This window comes from Salvelinus namaycush, chromosome 37 (genome assembly GCF_016432855.1).
Source record: "Salvelinus namaycush isolate Seneca chromosome 37, SaNama_1.0, whole genome shotgun sequence".
NCBI classification, from domain to species: Eukaryota; Metazoa; Chordata; class Actinopteri; order Salmoniformes; family Salmonidae; genus Salvelinus; species Salvelinus namaycush.
In genome coordinates, this window is record NC_052343.1 from 30,254,339 (window position 1) to 30,267,924 (window position 13,586).

A 13,586-nucleotide genomic window follows, 5' to 3' on the forward strand; every position below is an offset into this window, starting at 1 on the left:
GCATTTACTGACATAGTCTTTGATTTCACTCTGCATTCCTGGCCAATACAGTGTGTCACGTGCTTGTCTGTAACAGGCCTCACCTCCTATGTGACTTGAGTGCACACGCGTCAACATCTCATGGCGCAGAGACCGGGGAATAACGACTCTGACACTTGAATATTACTCCGTTTTGAACACTGAGCTCCTCTTTGACTGGCCAATATTCTCTGACGGCTAAAGCAGTTTCTTCCTTGCAGTCGGGCCAGCCCATCATAATCACAGACCTCAATGCCTGGAGTTGTCTGTCCCTGTCTGTGTGCTGTCTGATTTGTATAAGGCGCTGGTCCGTAACATTGAGGTAGTCAGCCTGGTTGATGTGTTCAACATCCACTTGCTCTGTTTGTAAGCTGCACACTGCGTGTTGTTCATGCATGGAGCGTGTGTAAATGCCTGATGCAGTAGCCCTGCTGAGCGTGTCACTCGCATACATCTCTGGCCCTGGCTTATACACCACCTTGAGGTTGTAGTTTTGTAGGGCCAGTAGCATGCTCTGCAGTCGTTTTGGGGCATTCAGAAGAGGCTTGCTGAATATAGCAATAAGGGGCTTGTGATCTGTCTCTGCGGTAATATTGTCGCGCCCGTACAGGTAGTGGTGGAAGCGTTGGCATGCAAACACAATGCTGAGGCACTCCTTCTCTATCTGGGCATAGTTCTGCTCTGTTAGGGTGAGTGCCCTAGAGGCGAATGCCACAGGCTGGCCCTCCTGCATGAGGCAACAGCCAAGTCCATACTGGCTTGAGTCACTCTGAATCGTGACAGGTTTTGACACATTGTAGTATCGCAGTACAGGTGTCTGGGTGACCAGTTTTTTTATTTCCCTCACCGCTGCGTCATGTTTTGGGAGCCAATGCCAGATGGCGTCCTTGTCCATGAGCCTCCTTAGTGGCTCACACACTTCAGAGAGCCGTGGTAGGAATTTGGCCAGGTAAGTGACGAATCCGACGAAGCGCTGCACTCCCTTCATGTCAGATGGTTGGGGCATTTCCAAGACAGCCTTCACTTTTTCAGGATCCGCCTTCAATCCGGTGGAGGACAAGATGTGCCCATGAAAGCGGACCTCTGGCACTTTAAACTGAAGTTTTTTATGCTTAGCCTTAGCTTGACCTGTCTGCATCTGACCATCAGGGCCAGCAGCTTCATGGTCACATTCTGCCTCCTCATCACTGTCCCCACAGCCCCCTACGAGGATGTCATCTGCTATAGGTTCCACGCCAGTGAGTCCCATCAACAGCTCGTGCTGTTTCCGACGATACACCTCTGGAGCCACGGAGACACCAAACGGAAGCTTCAACCACCTCTTCCTGCCCCAGGGTGTCCAAAAGGTGGTCATATAGCTGCTGGGCTCGTCGAGCTTGCACTGCAGGAAGGCATCTCTGGCGTCCACGAGCGTGAAGACTCTGGCCTTTGGGAGCTTGTAAAGAACATCCTCCAACGTGGGCATAATGTAATGTGAACGTCGCAGAGCCCGGTTGAGGTGTTTAGGATCAATGCATATCCGTAGCTTGTCTGGTTTCTTGATGATAACCATATTACTTATCCAGTCTGTGGGCTCAGTGACGGATCTCATGTGGCCATCTGCTTCGTATTTGTCAAGCTGAGCCTTCGTAGCTGCTTTCATGGCCACTGGTACATTGCGGGGTGCACACTGGACAGGCTGGATTGCTGTGTCCAACTCAAAGTGGACTTCCCCAGGAACTGACTCAACCGGTGCGTTGAAGACATCATGGTATTTGCTTAGGAGTGTCTCCTTGCTCAGGGGCCCAGCCTTGACTTTGTCTATAATGTTAAGATCAGCTGGGATGGTGAAGTTAATAAGCCCAAGGCGCTCGCATGTAGAACCTGACAGTAATGGCTGTTGACTAGCCTCAACTATTTCAAACTCAAGGGTGTGTTTCTGGCCACGTAAAACACACTCTGTCACAAACAGGCCTAAAGAGGTCATGAACTGGCCTGAATACAGTTTCAGCTTGGTGCTACTCTGTGTGAGATTGTCTCTGGGCGCGAGCCTCCTTTTATCTTTAAGGCTCATAACGTTGCATGTGGCCCCTGAATCTATCTGGCATTGCTGTGGTTTATTATTAAGTAGCAGAGTGACAAACAACTTTTTTCCTTTTGCCTTCACTTCCCCTATGCACTCGCTAGCATATACATCCTCTGTGCTGTTGTTCCCTTCATCTGTGTTTGTTTCAATGGAGTGCACCTTACCCTCCTTTCTCTTGCTTTCCATGCAGACCCTTGCAAAGTGATTAGCTGTACCACAGGATTTGCATATTTTTCCATAGGCCGGGCAGTGTTCTTTTCCTCGTCCATGAGAAATGCCACAATATCGGCATGTATTGGGGTTGTCTACTGCAGAGTTGGCTGTAGTATTAGCATTAGCTGTGGCAAAGGGGAATTTCTTTACTGGCTGCCTGAATGTAGCATTGGCATTGTCCATATGTTGCCTTTCTAGCTCCATGGACCTTATCCGTATATCAGTAAGCTCTGCTGCACGGCATGTCTCCACTGCCAAGACGTAAACGTATCCCAGTTCGTGCTCCAATCCCCGCTGAGCTTCATAACGGCGGGAGGGGGAATGTTCGCTGCCATGTCTAACCGGTGCTAACAACACTGAAGCTAACTAGCAAACTCACTCTAGCTAAGGCCAATTCCGGCGAAATTTTACTCAAATAAGCATTTGTTTGGTAAACCAGAACAGGTTACTCTAATTTGCGGAAAGCATGGTTAGTGATCCCTCTTCTGACACCATGTTTGAATGTTAAATGACGAGACAGAGACATTCACGCGAGTAACCAGCCTTGTTCTGTACATCACAACACATCCGGGTATCTCAAGCACCCCGGTATAAATACATGAGTTGCAGCAATGAACATTTACCAACAGATGGCATCACTGTGCCATCTTACACCCATAACAGGGGGTGCCTTAAATCATCATCCACGTCATAAAAAAAGACTGATGTTATCATGGCTCATGTGTCATCTCAAATCTAGGGTACTTCTTTATGTTACATAGCATCTTCCAATCATATATCTCATTTGTATCATATGACAGACATATTGCTCACCAGTCCAGTGGTCAAGGGGAAATGGGTTCCAAGAGAAACATCGCTGCCCTTTTTTCCAACTTCTGAAGTGCATTGGACATGAGGAAAGAGCCATCCTTGTTGCCTCTGGCCACAGCCAACACTGCCAGGCTACTATACTGAGAGCACAGTTAAGGGAAATAAAGATGGGATAAGATATCTAATCCATTTATTATTTTACATGCTCTGTAGACAACAGGTGTAGACTAACAGTAAAATGCTTACGTGTCCTTTTCCAACAATGCAGAGTTAAAAGATAAAAACAAATCAAAAATAAATATAAATAGTGACACGAGGATTAAATAAATACACAGTGGAAATAACATGGCTATATACAGGAAGTAGAAAATAACATGGCTATAGACAGGAAGTAGAAAATAACATGGCTATAGACAGGAAGTAGAAAATAACATGGCTATAGACAGGAAGTAGAAAATAACATGGCTATAGACAGGAAGTAGAAAATAACATGGCTATAGACAGGAAGTAGAAAATAACATGGCTATAGACAGGAAGTAGAAAATAACATGGCTATATACAGGAAGTAGAAAATAACATGGCTATATACAAGGAGTACCAGTACTGAGTTGATGTGCAGGGGTACGAGGTAGCTATGTACATATAGGTTTGGGTCACGTTACTAGGCAACAGGATAGATAAGACAGTAGCAACAGCATATGTGGTGTGTGTGTGTGTGTGTGTGTGTGTGTGTGTGTGTGTTGGGGTGTCAGTGTAAGTATGTGTGAGTGTGTGGGTAGAGTCCAGTATGTGGTGTGTGTGTGTGTGTGTGTGTGTGTTGGGGTGTCAGTGTAAGTATGTGTGAGTGTGTGGGTAGAGTCCAGTATGTGGTGTGTGTGTGTGTGTTGGGGTGTCAGTGTAAGTATGTGTGGGTAGAGTCCAGAATGTGTGAGTGTGTGGGTAGAGTCCAGTATGTGGTGTGTGTGTGTGTGTTGGGGTGTCAGTGTAAGTATGTGTGGGTAGAGTCCAGTATGTGTGAGCGTGTGGGTAGAGTCCAGTATGTGTGAGCGTGTGGGTAGAGTCCAGTATGTGTGAGTGTGTGGGTAGAGTCCAGTATGTGTGAGTGTGTGGGTAGAGTCCAGTATGTATGTATAGAGTCAGTGCAAGAGTTTGTGCAAAATAGGGTCAATGCAGGGAGCCATTTGATTAGCTATTTAGCAGTCTTATGGCTTGCGGGTTGAAGCTGTTCAGGGTGCTGTTGGTTCCAGACTTGGTGCATTGGTACCACTTGCCGTGTGGTAGCAGAGAGAACAGTCTATGACTTGGGTGTGAGAGATTTCCAAACACAGGCCTATTGATTTCAGTGCAAATTTGCCATAAAAAAATATCATCATTGTTCTTAAAAACGGCCATTGGAGTTGAATCTGGACAATAGTTTGACAAAGGATACAGATTTCCCTGTGGGGGAAAGCTGTGGAACAGGCTGGAGGGTGCAGCTGGCCAAGGATTCCCAGCGAGTCTTCTCACTGAAGTGGGGGAGGCATCACAATACATACAGGATAAGTCCCAAATGGCACCCTACTCCCTGTGTAGTGCATTACTTTTGACCAGAGACCTGTGGGGACCCTAGACAAAAGTAGTCCACTATAAATAGAAGGGTGCCATTCGGACACAAACAAACACTTTCGCTGAGAGGACAGCAATTCCCGGTGTATTAAATAATTCAACTGATCCATCCAAACACTGTACTTACACATGTAATTACAATGTAATAAAGACATGCGATTTTACAATAAGTCTATCAGATCGACATCATACAAGCATTTGTAATGGCACATCTGGAACAAGGACTGAGGGGTGTAGGAGATTGGCTGCAGGTAAAGGGCACACAGACCTAAACTCAGGCCACTGGAGAAACCACCAACATCAGCAATTTACACTGAGGGACAATTGAATTGACATGTATTTAATACAAGGCATTAGTAACAAAATGCTATGGTCAGCAGAGTAGAACGTATTGCCCTTCTATCACAATGTAGTCATTGTCCTTGGTGTACATCCCAAATGGAACCCTATTCCCTACATAGTGCACTACTTTTGACAAGGGATATGGTCAAAAGTAGTGCACTATATAGGGAATAGGGTGCCATTTGGGATATAGTTCTAGTGTCTGACTATGGGTACCTACCTGACTGTGGTGAGGCTGTGGACAGGCAGCAGTAGTCCAGCCATGCGTGAGGTGATGTGTGAATTCATCACAGAGAGGGATTCTGCTGCTGGTGGAACAACAGAGAGAGAGAGGATGATGTGCTCATGAGCGCCCTCTGTGGGCCTGGGCTCAGGGTCAGGGCCTGGTCATTATGAAACAGGAGCACACTGTCAGCAGACCTGAAGGCAGGCGAGGACCAGGGCCCGTATTCATAAAACTTCTCAGAGTGCTGATCTAGGATCAGTTTTGCCTTTTAGATCATAGTCACTATTCTATCCTACGTATTCTAGATATACTACATATTCTATCCATAATGTCTTTATAGCTAGATATTACTGAACTGTTGTGAGCTGGGAGCTGGGAACACAAGCATTTACCTACACCCGCAATAACATCTACTAAATATGTGTATGCGACCAATAAAATATAATTTGATGTTGAACCAGATTATTATGGACAGGGAGGACCTAATCCTAGATCAGCAGTCCTACTAAAGCTTTATGAATACAGGTCCAGGGCTGACTCAAAACTAGATATTTGGTATTCCTTCTGTGTTTACTATTATTGGGCAACGAAGGCTACTTTTGACTCAAAGAAGACAAACACATACCTTTGCAGTGAGGCTAAACTCAGCAGAGTGCTGTAGTGTTGAACGGGATTCTCTGCACTTTGGTGCAGCGCCACTGATACAGTCAAAATGTGACCGAAACGTGTCACGGATCTCCTCACACAGCTTGGAACTGAGCCCTGGAACAATGACAGCACAAACAGTCAGCAAACTCATCATCGCCAATTATGTTATGCTGCCTAGATGACTAGACGTTTCCTATCAGCATAAAGGACCTTTCTGTGAAGATCGCGACGACACACCATCAGGGCCAGTTTCCCAGACCCAGATAATACGTTCAGTCCTGGACTACAAAGCTATTTCAATGGAGATTCTCCATTGTGTTGTTTAGTCCAGGACTAGGCTTAATCTGTGTCTGGGAAACTGGCCCTTATTACAGTTCACTGACCTCTGACCTCTATTCCTTCCAAATTATGCTTGAGCCCACCTCTGACCTCTATTCCTTCCAAATTATGCTTGAGCCCATGTCTGCATCGCAAATTACACATTTTTCCCTATAAAGTGCACTACTTTTGAGTAGAGCCCCATATCCCTATGGGCACTGGTCAAAGGTAGGGCACTACATAGAGAACAGGGTGCCATTTGGGACAGGTCCCATGTTTACCCACCAGATCCTGTGCCCCCCACTCAGGCTGTGAAGTAGCACCCCTCCAATGTAGTAATCTATTCTCTCCACCTCCATAGTCTGCTGGACTAAACTATTACTCTCCTCGCCCCAATGTTCATTGTAACCTAGTGGGTTTAAATAGCGTATCATAACAACTCAGACCATTCTGTAAAAGGTATCCAGGGCTCTACAGTGCGAGTATTCCACTCGCATTTGCCCCTAAAAATTGATTTGTGCGAACCGGGAAAATGATTTACGAGCACAGTGTGCGAGTAAAGATTACCGTAGGTTGTAATATATCATTTTTTTCCGACAAGCGGCATGCGCCAACCCCAGTAGGGTTTTCAGTGATGACGCAGTCCAGTCAGAGTGAGAGGAAGGTGAACACTGGAAAAAAGTATCGGTATAGGCTGTAAGTTAACGTGCAGACATCGCAAAACATGAAGCCCATTCAATTTTATTTTAAGCGAATAAGAGACGAGGAGAAAGAGTAATCAGGCGAGGGGGATTCACAAGGTTCAACTAATGAAGCCTCTTCACAAGGTTCACCTGAGGCGTCTAATGTTAGCGAAGCTATCGTGACCCCCGCTGTCACTTCAACGTCCACTGTAGCCGGCGGAGGGAGAACATATAGTTTCATTGCGAATTGGCTCAAAATGTTCCCATGGCTAGAGATAGAAAACAATGTAATGTTCTGCAAATATTGTAGACGCATCTGAAAAGAGATATAGCGCAGCGAAACATAACATCTCGCGGCGGCATATCCAGTGCAGAGATCTGTACCCGTTGAGACAGGAGACACCATAAAGCACGTGTCAGCAGCCTTGAGGAGGCAAGTGCTGCTGTCTGAGGAGAAGAGGAGACAGCTGAAAATAAAGATAAACATACCATACTAAATTGCGAAAGAACCTTTAGTCAAATTTGGTCGGACAACAGACTTCGGAACACTCCCATGCCATTGGCCTCCCGGGTGGCGCAGTGGTCTAGGGCACTGCATCGCAGTGCTAGCTGCGCCACCAGAGTCTCTGGGTTCACGCCCAAGCCCAGGCTCTGTCGCAGCCGGCCGCAACCGGGAGGTCCGTGGGGCGACGCACAATTGGCATAGCGTCGTCCGGGTTAGGGAGGGTTTGGCCGGTAGGGATATCCTTGTCTCAGTATGTAAATGTAATAAAATGTATGCACTCTACTGTAAGTCGCTCTGGATAAGAGCGTCTGCTAAATGACTAAAATGTAAATTGGTAAATTGTTTCTCTTTATAGGCTTTATTTTTGTTTAAAGTTTAATCATTATTCGTAATGGAGATAGAATTTATTTTGAAAGAAATACTTTTGTATAATTGTTTTTTTGTGTTGTCCATTCGAGGTGTTTTGGATGCCACCAAGGCCGCATTTCGTGCTGTTTGCCCAGAGGAATCCTGGATGAAGAAGTGCGTCTCCTTCGGGGCAGATGGTGCCACCGTGGGGGAGTGATTGACCAACTGCAGAGAGAGGCAGGGGGGCATATAATCCCAATCCACTGTATGCCACATATATTTGTAACTAATAAATTATCTGATTTAGTTTTATTTGCTAGCAGAGAATGTTAAACAATACTGTGTGTGTCTGTGTGCGCTAAGTGTTGGAATGGTAAATAACACAGAATTATTGTTTTCTGTTGGCACAAGAGATGGGGGGGTGAATTGTTTGGAAGATTCTGTTCTGACTTTCACAGGCTAGAGCTGGCAATACTGACCATTCAGAAGAAAGAGCCAAATGTGTCTGTTGTGTACGATCTTCTGTATCTGATATGGAAGATGTATCACTTCAGCGGAAAATCCAAACGAGAGAGCTCTATGTTCTCGGGCAAGAGCTCAGTGTGGATATTTGCACACCGTCTAGCGTCAAGGGAACTCGCTGGATCCCCCATGTCCACAGAGCCCTCAAAGTGTTCCTGCGGCATGGACAAGACAAGGACCTTGCCGCTGACGAAGGCCAGTACTCTGTTTTTCTGCAACACATCAACAACAGCGGAAGTTCAAGGGCGGGCAAAGAAGGTCAGTTTTACAGAGGAAATGTAATACAACACTAGTTTTTTTTTTAAATAGGTCCAAGACTCAAATGAACTTTCAGAATCAAGTAATTTACAGGTGATAGTTTATTTACTCACTACTTAACAGATAAAGTGGGAAATGGAGAAAGAGAAAATGGCAGAATACACATGTGCAGACATGTTTGAGGAGCTATCCTCACTTAGCCTCACCCTGCAAAGAAATGACCTGATCCTCCCCCAAACCACATCAGAGTTGAGGAAGACAGTGACCAGACTGGAAGCACTAAAGCTTAGGGCAAAGGCAGGAGGCATGCTGGAGAAGATCCAGACCATGCTTGCTCAGCAGCAGGGTGATGAGAGGAGATTCCAGGTGTGTTAGGATGAGAGCTTGTTAGGATGTAAGAGAAAACAATTATTAAAATCGATGATTAAGACAGATTCTCAGTGTGGGAATCAATGTATTTGTTGCCCAATAGAACAATTTGAGGGTAAGGAGGGAAATGAAGTGGAGAAGTCTTTAAAATATGTTTATGGGAGACAGACAAATGGGCAGACATTTCATTGTGTGTGTGTTATTTCTGTTAAAGGGTATAACACTGAAGGGGAATCAGAAAGGCTTCACGGACCTCACCAATCCCTAGCTGAAGCAGCACATGGAGGCGGCCATCAACATCGGCGTGGTGGATGATCTCAAAGCCAGGTTTGGTGGTTTGCTGAAGGATGAGGGTGTCCAGACCCCAGTGGAGTCTTTCAGAGTACTAAACCCTGACACATGGCCAGAAGACCAGGCCAGCCTTCTCACCTTTGGCAATGATGGTGTGGCAGACCTGATGAGGCATTTCAAGGAGCCTCTAGAGAGATAAGAATTTATTTGACACTGCATTGCCATATGAGACAATTATGTTGGCATATTTGCAAACTCACTTGCTCTGTTAAATCCTACAGATCAGGGTGCAACATGGCTGTAATCCAGGATGAGTGGCAGGGGCTGAACATCCTGGTCAGACAATTTCAAGGACAAGTCTTACAGTGGCATGTGGGAGACCATGTTGACAAAGGACCCCTACAGGCACGATTACAAGGTAGACTAACAGTCAAGAGTGGTTATGTATGGTATCCTTCTATGGTTGGTTTTGATAAGTTAATGGTAAGATTTAAATTAAATTTAAAAGATATCATCTTTTCCCTAGAACATACTGGAGTTGGTGCAGCTTATGCTGGTGCTGCCCATTTCAGCCGCCCAGTGTGAGTGAGGCTTCTCTGCGCAGAACCGGATTAAGAATTCGACAAGAAGCTGCCTTGGGGTCTCTACCACCGAAGACCTGATGACGATCAGCCTGGAGGGGCCTCCTGTCGAGGAGTTCGATCCCACTCCTGCCGTGGACCGCTGGCTGACCTCTAAGCGTGCCAGACGGCCAACATACAAAAGCAGCTGGACAACTGATATCCTTTGCGTCTAGTAGCCATGGGTCAATGTGTGATTTTGGTGGTATGTGCTGTTGCACAGATGTGTGTCCCTTAGTACACGCACGCAGTATAAATATGTATGTAATAAAATGTTTGTTAATAAACTCTGTGTTACTTGAACATTTTTCATTGTGCTCCTAAATTTGTGCTTCTACATTTTTTATTTAGAAGCACATGTACTCCTTGGGGAAAAAGTTAGCGTATAGCCCTGGTATCACTCACAAGCTATTTAGGGATTGTTCAAGTACCTTGTTCAAGTCACAGTCACTATGGTACTGTGAACTATGGACATGCAATGATACTTTTTTTCCAAATTGATCACCTGTCATTCTGCTTGCTCTGGCCTGCACCACTCTTGGTAATGAGTCTCCATTCCAAGCCCAGCTGGTTTCCACAATGGCCAACACTGGCACAACTGCAGACATCAATCAGTATGGTCTTGCTGTGATCCAGCTAGCACAACTGTGCTCTGATAAACAGAACAAAACCCCAGCTAGTCAAATCACGAGGAACATCCTTTTTTTTTCTTCTACATAAACATTGAGCTTGTATGGTAACTAGCTATGTCAAGTAACTAACTGAATATCTATCACATTAGACTTATCACACATAGCTAGCTAAACATGAACGTAGGCTACCTACAAACAGTGGGGTGTTTGTTACAAATAATCCGAGCGCCAGGTGATAAACGTTAGCTTCGTTCCACAAGCAGAACTTCCAGACACTTGGACGTTGCCAGTCTGCACGTAATTAGCTAGCTATATAGTTGGTGGGAAAGCTAAAAATATATATATTTTAAAGTATATTTATCGTCATGATGGAATGTCGAGAGGGGAGGAGTCGCCGTTGTAGTACGGCATTTCTAGCCATTTAGCCATTGTCAAAAGAAAATATAACGTTAGCCAACAAAATTGTGCAACCCAGCTAGAAATTACATGTTTAATTAGCTGGCTCTTTATTTTTAGAATACCTCACCAAATTGAGTAGTAATCATAACTTTGCACCCCTTTTCTGATTAATAGGCTAGGTACTTACAGTTAGCTAGCTAGGTACAATTTCGAACCCGAACACCCCGTGTGGATTTGACGTCCGCAGTGCTTGATGTTTTTCAGCCAAGACGGGAGCCGGAGCTGTTTGTTGTCGGCGTAAGGTTAACGTTAGAAGATGGGGGACCTTTATGGCCCAGAGCACCCGAAAGAGTGAGTATTTGGCTGGCTTATTTTCGGTATTTTTTTTGTTGATGATTGATTGGGCTTGCCATAATACACACAACTTCCAAAGTGTCATTAGTTACAAGCTAGCTAGCTACCAGCTAACGTTAGCTTAACCGTTTCCATGCACGCTACGCTAGTTAGCTTTCCAGTCTAGTTTCCTACACAAACTAGTGTTGGAGTACCTTTGTGGCCACATAGCTATGTTTCATGATATATGGCTAACTATGGTAAAGTGGCATGTTGTATTTAGTTAATGCGACATGATCTCAACTCTCCTATGTACACCGGCAGCTAGCCTTCAATTTAGTTAACACAACCAGATCTTTCACACAACCAAGTATAGTTAGCCACCAATGTTGCCAGCTAGCTAACTAACGTTGCTGGATGTATTTAATAATGGACAATGCATTGGTTGCAAGCTAACTAGTTAGCTAGATGTTGTGCACATTACTTTTGGGAACAGACAGTTAAGTTTACAACACAAACATTACTCGGTTATTAACTAGGTTGTGCTAACTTGGATATTTAGTTAACTAACGTTAGCCAATTCGGTCACCCCCCCTCCACAACAGGCCTCACTTGCAGGCCTCGACTCCTCGTTGTAGAATGTTAGACCCGGTCTTATGGAGTAGAATTATAGAAACTCCATGCCATTCAAGTGTATTCATTGTTGTGTTCGTATTTAACGTTAACCAGTTCACAGAAGAGGCCGTTGGCTCTGTTGTTGAGCTCATCTGTGTAACGTTAACGTTACATATTAAACTAATCGGTTACCCCACATTTGCAAGCTGTGTGATGAAAATATTGTCATGTCGCCTTGTCTTCTCGCTGTTGGTGTAGCTAGCCAGCCTAGATAACCTTGCTATATGTGATTTAGTGGAAGCGTCAGAACATTTCTGAATAATGTTTTTGAATGGTGTTCTTTTCTCTACGGTGTTATATCGCAAGACAGCTACTCGGCTCCTCTATCATGAGCTAATCACTTGCTTTCAATCCACTGACTACTATGAATGTCAATGCGAGGAATGGCTTCCTCTTTCTGCCAAATTGAAAGGACAGCTAATGCAGTTAAACAGACATGTCGTTTCTGACCAACGGTCAGAGGAAACGGGTCTATGTGATACATACTCTTATTTAATGGCATTTAGTAAGAATTGTAGCTAGAACCACCATGTAAACATTTGGTGGATTTAGACATAATTTATACATCTACATTTGGCATAGGCACCATTCTTCTATTTTACTCCTGTTGTAAGTGTTGTGGCATGCCGCTGGGCCCTTCGGGCAGAAAATAATCATCTGCAGAGATGACATATACACAGTTTATTCATAGGCATTAGCTACTGGCTGTAGTTTGTGTTCAACGTTTAAACTGATGTGTTCATTTGCACAGAAAACAGTTTGCACATTTTCTAGTCAAAGCTTTGTTACAAGCAACCTCCAGTGTTGAACATGTGGTGGTCATAAGGTAAACAAAGGCAGCCAGATGTTCTTTGATTTGAACGTATGTTTTTAAAGATAACAGAGATGGTTGCAGCTCAACCCCTAATTGTCTACCCAATTTGAGTTGGGGGATCAGCTTAAATTCTTTTGAGACTGCGTATTGTATGTTTATTGTTGGTGTGTAACCCAATGTATTTGTTTTAATATTTTGTTAGGTGTGACATCACGTTGGCGAGCTCACTGCTCTGAACTGGTTTATTCTTGGCCAGCAGCTTCTACTGGGCTACAAACGCCAGAACCACTGTGTAATGGATGCTCTGGTGAACTCAGAGATCAGGTACTACCAATAAACACACACACACACACACACAGGGATCTTTTTTTCCTTTTGACGGAGTGTCAGAGTGGCACTATAGACTGTCTGTAATCGATGCCCTTTGCTAGCTAACTGAAGTGACACTAGGGCCTAGGACAGTGTTTCTCAACTCCAGTCCTTTAGTACTACCAACTGTACACATGTTTGTTGTAGCCCCGGACAAACACACCCGATTCAACTAATCATCAAGCCCTTAATGAGTTGAATTAGGTGCATTTGTCAGGGGCTACAACAAAAATGTGTGCTGTTTGGGGTAATCAAGGACTGGTGTTGGGAAACACGGGACTTGGAGATTGTCACCCTCAATGGTGGGCATTGGAATGTATCTATGCATGCAAAGTAGACTACACCCCTAAACAACTTAATTTGGATCTAAAAAGACACCCACCTCCCCTCCTATTGGTCATTTGGTCCATTGGTGTATCCAATGAATAGCCATGACATCATTCATGGTGTGTTGAATTCTGGAATGTTGATCTCGTCCCAGTGTTCCAGTTCTAAAGACTATCAGTGCTGCTTTAGGGAAAGG

The 13,586-nt window shown here is 44.7% G+C and overlaps 1 long non-coding RNA gene across 1 annotated transcript; it reads left to right on the forward strand.

The window, feature by feature from the left end:
* Positions 1-7,899: 7,899 nt before the first annotated feature.
* On the forward strand, positions 7,900-8,922 carry LOC120031690. The gene is made up of 3 exons (XR_005473747.1): positions 7,900-8,046; positions 8,240-8,561; positions 8,685-8,922. It is a non-coding gene; the product is annotated as an uncharacterized LOC120031690 (long non-coding RNA).
* Positions 8,923-13,586: the final 4,664 nt, after the last annotated feature.